This window comes from Galeopterus variegatus, unplaced genomic scaffold (genome assembly GCF_000696425.1).
Source record: "Galeopterus variegatus unplaced genomic scaffold, G_variegatus-3.0.2 Scaffold853, whole genome shotgun sequence".
Classification (NCBI taxonomy): domain Eukaryota; kingdom Metazoa; phylum Chordata; class Mammalia; order Dermoptera; family Cynocephalidae; genus Galeopterus; species Galeopterus variegatus.
Window position 1 is genome coordinate 66,804 of NW_007726964.1, and position 7,408 is coordinate 74,211.

Sequence of the window (7,408 nt, forward strand, 5' to 3'; positions counted from 1 at the left end):
AAACTGGATAAGGGACACAAAGAATAATTACGATTTGTAATGATGAACATGCTAATAATATTGATTCGATCATCACGTACTGTACACAAATACTGATAGTCAACTCTGTACCCCATAAATATGTATAATCAATTAAGTTTCAATTTAAAAAATTTTTTTTAACTATTCAGCAAACACAAAAAAAGGAAAAGAAAATGTTTTTAACTTAGACAGTGATGATGGGTGCCCAGCTTTGTGAATTTATGAAAAACCACTGAACTGTGTACTCCAACTGTGTATTACGACTCTTTTTTTCCCAAGCAGCTCCGGCTGCCTCCCTCAGCTCCACGCCTGCTGCACGGGCGGGAAGAGCGTGCCTGGAGGGGTGGAGCCAGGGGTAGAAGAATGACATGGGACCTGCTTCAAACTCAGGCAAAGAGGACCTGTTCTGTCAAATCTGTGAGTCTGGAGAAAGGATTAGAACAGGGAAGGGGACCCAAGCAGATGATAGGCACCAGAAGCAAACCCTGCAAGTGACAGATAATGTCCAAGTGGAGTCTGGGGTGACAGGGACATGGAACAAGATAGTCAGCACCCAGGCCAGCAACACCTGGGAGATGTCCTGAGCCTGCGGAACCTCACACTGTGCAATAAGTGTATTCCTGAAATCTAAAGAATCGGTCTGATGATAAAATCCTGCTTGGAATGTGTTTAGAAGGGCTGACTCCTAAAAGGGAATTCCATAGGGAAACAGATTTTATTAAAAATCAAATTCACCTTGTGATTTTTCTGTTGGATAAAACTAAATTTTTGTCGTAGGGTTTATGGTATCCATGGTTCTTCCTCGTTTATTCGTTTGAATCAATTAGCAATTGCTGGTTGCATATTGAGTGCCACACACCATGTTTGTGCATTCATCCACTCAATTTTCACCACTCCAAAGGCATACAGGGAACCTTCAGACAGCCCTGCTCCCCAGGAGCTCACCCAGCATCCAAACAGCACCAGGCAGCAAGGACTAGGGCCCATCATGCTCTGGTCATGCTGGTGGCGGGACATCCCCACATCTATGGGACCCATGACACAGATACCAAGGAGCACAGAGAGCAGGGGCCTCACACTGCATCCTGGGCCATGCAAGCTGCAAATGTCCCCCACAAGACAATACAAGGTGCTGGCTCACCTCTGAGCTGCTCCAGCCAGTGAGGTGCTCGGTGGAGCCGCAGAGGAAACCCTGTCTCTGCCCAAAATGGGCTAGGTCACCAGTCTAGAAATGACTCTTCCCATCAAAGTGAATGGCGTTTAAATCCCCCCATCACCCATCACAAAGCAGAGGGCACAGAAGACTCACAGAGATGCAGAAAGCTGCCACACAGGAAAAACCAGAGGATAAGTCATTTCCAGGGGCAGAAACAACCCTGAAGGCAAAACCATTGAGGAGGGCACCCGCATTGAAAATCAGCTGGTGGAATTTTTATACTTAAACTGCACATTGTGGAAAGGCACTGAGAGTTCTCTGCACATGGACAAGCAGAGGAAGCAGAGCCTGGGAGAAGAGAAAACATCTGGGTCTTTCTCCTCGTTGCCCTCATCTGGCCATGGGTCGCACTGGCCCATTCATGAGTGTGTGTTGGGCTCCTCCAGAGCACGTCTGTGGGGTGTGATTAGTTGTAAGGCAGGGACGTAGCAAAATGAGCGAGGCTCTTCCGCAGAGGACCAGGTAGCCATTCTCAAGTCTTTGGCGTCTTCCTCCCACCTCGTGTTTGCAGGCGGGGTGCAGAAAGCCTCTCCAGACACCACACAGGTGGCCAATCCCCGGGTGTCCCAAGTGTGCTTCTTCCTGCACAAAGTGTACCCCCAGACCATCAGCACCAGCAGCCCAAGCTGGCCAGCAGCACTCCTGCAGGCAGACACTTTCAGCACGAGAGCAGGAAGCCAGAGGAAAGCAGCTTTAAACCCAAAGTCTATTATCTCACATAACAAGACCTTCAGGGGTGGGAGGTTTGGGGGCTGGTTCAGTGGCTCCAGGGTTCAGGACATTGAGTCTTTCCACTCTGTCACCTTCAGCACAGTCGCTAGGTCTGTCACCTGTCACCTTGTGGCTCCAGCAAGGCTTCTGCACCTCTGGCATTACTTGTAGATGTAATGTCCACTTAAAGAAGGGGGCAGTTTTCCTGCAGTACGTCTCCTTGAATCACAGGGGAAACCCCTTCCTAGAAGTCCTCAGACACTTCCCTCAGGTCCCACTGGGTGAGTCCCAGCTGGAACTGAAGGCCAAGAATGAGATTATCTAGCATTTTAACCTCTGCAGTGGGAGGAGGCTCTCCCGATACAAAAGAAGGAACTGGTGGTTGGATGGTCAATACCGTATATTCCAAACACATGTCCTCAGACACTTCCCTCAGGTCCCACTGGGTGAGTCCCAGCTGGAACTGAAGGCCAAGAACGAGATTATCTAGCATTTTAACCTCTGCGGTGGGAGGAGGCTCTCCCGATACAAAAGAAGGAACTGGTGGTTGGATGGTCAATCTCGTATATTCCGAACACACCGCTTCTGCCACAGGCTGTTCAGGAGTAACCTAACCATGTGATTTCTGTTGGAAGATGCTCGTGTGCAGCAAAGATGGAACTCTTTCACTGAGATCCTACTAACCCTATTTTAAAAAGCTTTCAGCGTGAGCAATTTTCCAGCTGGAGACGGGACAAGTCAGACTTGTGTGCAACCAGGTCTTCAATACTGCGTTCAACACACTGTCACATAATTTTCTTTTTATGTGTCTCTCTCCCACATTAGATTTAAGTCCTCCAGGACCTGGACGGTGTCTTATCAACTCTGAATCCCTGTAGGCTAAGTTGTGCCTGAGACAGGCATTTAATAAATTTCTGTTGTTTTTTTTTTTTTTTGTCTTTTTGTCTTTTTCCGTGTCTGGCAGCAGATCGCAACCCTCAGTGTCGCCCCCGTACCGGACCGGGACCGGCAACGGGATCGCAACCCTCGGTGTTGCTCCCGCGCCTCACTCAGCCAGTGAGCGGGAACCGGTCTGTATGTGGGATCCAAACCCTCGGCGGGAGTGCCGCCGCGCTTCCCAAGCGGCACACTATAGCAGTGCGCCACCAGGCCGGCCCTAAATTTCTGTTTTTTGAATACCCACTGAATGCCAAGCACTGCTCTAGGTGGTGCATAAAACAAATGACTCGCTTTCATGGAGCTTGCCTGTTAGCAGAAGGAGACAAACAGGGCAAACAGTGAGCAGGTGTACACGTAATACACATAAGATCCACTGATGTGCTGCAGAGAAATAAAAGTCAGGATGAGGGATAGAGAGAGAAGGAAGGTGCTGCCTCAGCCAGGTCACCAGGAAAGACCCTGATGAGGTGATGCTGCAGCAGAGACCTGCACAGAGGGAGCCAAGGGGATACGCTGCAAGAGCATTTCAGGCAGAGGGGACAGCAAGTGCAAAGGCTCTGGGGCAGGAGTCTGCTGGGAAGGCTCAAAGATCAGCGAGAGGGCCAGAGTGCCTGGACAAGAGTGGAAGCAGCGGAGGCAGCAAGGAGATAAGACCAGAGAGGAAGCCAGGGCCAGGTCAGCGAGGGCCTCGCGAGCCACAGTAAAGACGTGGATTGTACTGAGGAGCACGGGATTGCTTGTAGGGTTTTGAGCACACAAATGACATGATTCAAGTCACAGTTTAAAAGAATCATTCTGGCTTTGTGTGAAGAATAGATTGGGGGGCAGGAGAGGGAAGCATGTAAGGAGACAGCCTGTGGGGGTGGGGGGGTTGCATTTCTGACAAGTGCCTTGTTGGGGTGGGGTGGCATAATGGCTAATGAGCAGGCCTGGGAGCCAGGCTGCTGGGTCCCAGTCATGGCTGTGTGACCTTGGACAAGGTGCTTAACCTCTTCGTGCCCCATCTTACTCATCTGTAAAATGGGGATAATAACATTACCTTCCTGGGTTGGCCAGTTAGCTCAGTTGGTTAGAGCATAGACTTGTAACACCAAGGTCAAGGGTTCAGATCCCCGTACCAGCCAGTCACCAAATAAATAAATAAATAATTGCCTTCCTCAGTGGTTCTCAAAATGTGGCCCTAGGCCAGCAACATCAATGACATCTGGAAATTTCCCAGAAATGCAAATTCCCAAGCCCCACCCCAGACCTACCATTTCAGAAATTCTGGGGATGGGGTTGCCAGATAAATTACAGGACATCCAGTTAAGTTTGAATTTCAGACAGGCGATGAATACTATCCATGCACTATTTGGGACATGTATTAAGCAATTAATTATTCACTGTTATCCAAAATTCAAATTTTGCTGGGTGTCTTGTATTTTTATTTGCTAAGTCTGGCAGCAGCCCTGTCTGGGGTAGGGCCTGCAATCCATGTTTTAAAAGGTCCTCCAAGTGGTTCTGGTGGCCTCTGACTTGTGAGGACACTGACCTTCCTCACTGGTGGTTCTAGAGGTTCACAAGCTGAGCACATCATTGGTGCACGCAGCTGTCACCGTTACCACTGAGCACTTGCTGATGCCAGAGGACCGAGGAGCCAAGAGATGGAGTGACTCCGCTGAGGCCACACAGCAGGCACGGTGCTTCCTCTTCCGCAGGGGCTCAAGCTGCACTGCTTGGGGATTTCCAAAGCTCACTCATTCGGTTGCCTGAAATCAGGCCACTCCCTCCTCTGACGGCTTAATGACGAGCATAGGCTCAGGAATTTGGAATCATGTGGGTCTTCCTCATTTAGCGATGACAATTTCTCTGATTCAGTAACCAGGAAGCTATAAAATCTACAGTCTGGCTTGCTAATGACGATGCTGGAGAGAGTAGGTTTCTGTTTCTGGATTGTTCTGGTCAGTTGTGACCAGCACTTGGGCTGAGGAGGTCATGTGTGGGAACCTGAAGGAATTAGCCTTGTACATGTTAACTTAGTGGGTCAGAAAATATGGCTGAAGTTTGAAGTTTATTTGTGAAGACAGTGAGGACAACATACTTCTTGCTTCACTAGAAATAACAGGCACGTGTATCTTAATTATTTATTCCATGAATGAGCAGATGACGTGTGTCCATCCGATCATTCCCCAGCCCATTGATGCCAGTGAATGATGCCAACCTGTCACACAAATAAAGTTAGAAATTTTATGCAAAATCATCATTCTGAGTAGCTGCCAGAAATGTCTGAAAAATACCAATTATCATGTTAACCCGGCTCTGGGAAATAAACACAGAATTGAAATAGCTAGTGGCGTACAGAGTACATCCCAGCCCCACTTACAAAAGAAACTGTCTTCTTCAAGATGCTGCGGCTTCCTCAGGACATAATGTGTTAACACACGACGATCGTTCCCTAGCAGCGACTCAACCTTCAAGCACAAGCCTGGAATTAAAACGTCTCTACTTTTCTTTAGCCGAATGGTGGTTCTAATTATAGCATTCAGACTGACACGCGCATTTGTTTGCTCATCTCTAGCCTTGGCTTGTAATTACGAGTTAGCATGTTCAACCTTAGAAAAGGGGTGACAAATTACCACCATGTGTTCTGGGGCTGCATGTGATTAGAGCCGGCGGTGAAGGAAGCTTGGGGTGTTATCCATTTCTGTAAGTGTGTCATCGTGTTACATTTAAGGTCTACATTTAAGGACCATGGCATGCACACAGGGAACGTAGCCTGCTGGTATAGATCTCATGGGAAAAGAAAGCAGGGGTCTTCCATGGAAGCACGTGGCATCCAGAAAGCACAGAAGGGCAGGAGCCTGGAGCCCCCAGTTCTGGCCCTTGTCCTGCCTTTATATGTCCTCCCGGTTTAGCAAATAGCAGGTGCTCAGCAAAGAGTTGTCAAATGAGTGAAGTGTGTGAATAAACAAATGAATGAATGAAAAGCATTCAGCCCCACTTCTGGATTTTCATTTCTGACAGCATGTCTCACACCACCTCACAGTGATGCTACCCATTAGGGAGCTACAGAAGCAAACCCTGCCCCCTGGGTCGCAGGTCCAGCTGTGTGGTCTCAAGCAAACCACTAACCCTCCCAGAGCCCCAGTTTGCCCCACCTGTCAAAAGGGATGCAATTCTGTTCCCTGCATGTGGCCGTCGGGAGGATTCAATGAGGTGATGTGCTTGGCTGCATCTACTGCAAGAATGGAAAGCATTCTCGGAAATCAGACTGTCAACATTCCAGAAAATGTCGATGTCACTCTGAAAGGATGCACAGTCATTATAACTGTGCATTATAATGGGCCCCAGAGGAACCCTGCGGAGGGACTTCAGTCACATCAACATAGAGTTCAGTCTCCTTGGAAAGAAAAAGAGGCTCTGGGTTGCCAAATGGTGAGGAGATAGAAAGGAATTGGCTCCACGTCTGTAGCCGTGTACAGAACATGATCAAGGTGACGCTCGGCTTCTGTTACAAGACGAGGTCTGCGGTTCCCGCTCACTGGCTGAGCGAGGCGCGGGAGCAGCGAAAAGAGGCTCTGGGTTGCCAAATGGTGAGGAGATAGAAAGGAATTGGCTCCACGTCTGTAGCCGTGTACAGAACATGATCAAGGTGACGCTGGGCTTCTGTTACAAGACGAGGTCTGTATGTGCTCGCTTCCCGACAACGTCGCTATTCAGGAGAAGGGGTCTCTTGTTGAAATCCGAAATGTCCTGGGTGAGAAACACATCCGCAGGGCTCAAATGAGCCCACGTGTTGCTTGTCCACTCTCTCAAGCCCAGAAAGATGAGTTAATCCTCGGAGGAAACAACATTGAACTTGTTTCAAATTCAGCTGCTTTGACCCAGCAAGCCACATCAGTTAAAACAAGGACATCAGAAAATGTGTGGATGGCATCCGTGTCTCTGAAAAAGGAACAGTTCAGGAAGCTGACGAATAAGAGCTAAGAGTTGTGCAGCTACAAACACCGGCTACAGGGTGATTCCCAAGACATGCTTGAAAATTTTAATGATGGAACAAAAGACCTACTCATTTGGGAAAAATACAATTAAAAATAAAGGAGGTGATGCCTGCAAAGCATGTGGTGTCGGTGGGTGTCAACAGATGGTGTTTCTCGGGATGTACCTGGCACCCTTCCCACTCTTTATCTAGTCAATTGGCTGCCGAGTCCACTCAAATCCATTACAGGTCAGCAAGGCGGCTGGCCTTGTCCTTTCCGCCAATTCGGGGCACACAGAGGCCCGTGCCTATGACAGCAAACTGTCCTGTGTCTTCCTCACAGTGTCCATCATCCCCCAGCCAGTGCTTGGTCAGGAATGGTGGCCCTCCCACTGGCCCAGTGCCACATGATGGCAGCCTTATATTCTGTCCCCCATCACTTCCCCCACCTGCTCAGTGGCACTCCTCTCCACAGTTGGGGTTCAAGCAAGGATCCAGAAAGGCTCTCATCTGAAATGCAAGGGAAATTCTTCTGGCTCTAGGAAAGCCCAGCACTGCTCAAA

General features: G+C 48.9%; 1 pseudogene; it reads left to right on the plus strand.

The window, feature by feature from the left end:
* Positions 1 to 6,112: 6,112 nt before the first annotated feature.
* On the plus strand, positions 6,113 to 6,846 carry LOC103590664 (annotated as a pseudogene).
* The last annotated feature ends 562 nt before the right edge of the window (positions 6,847 to 7,408 follow it).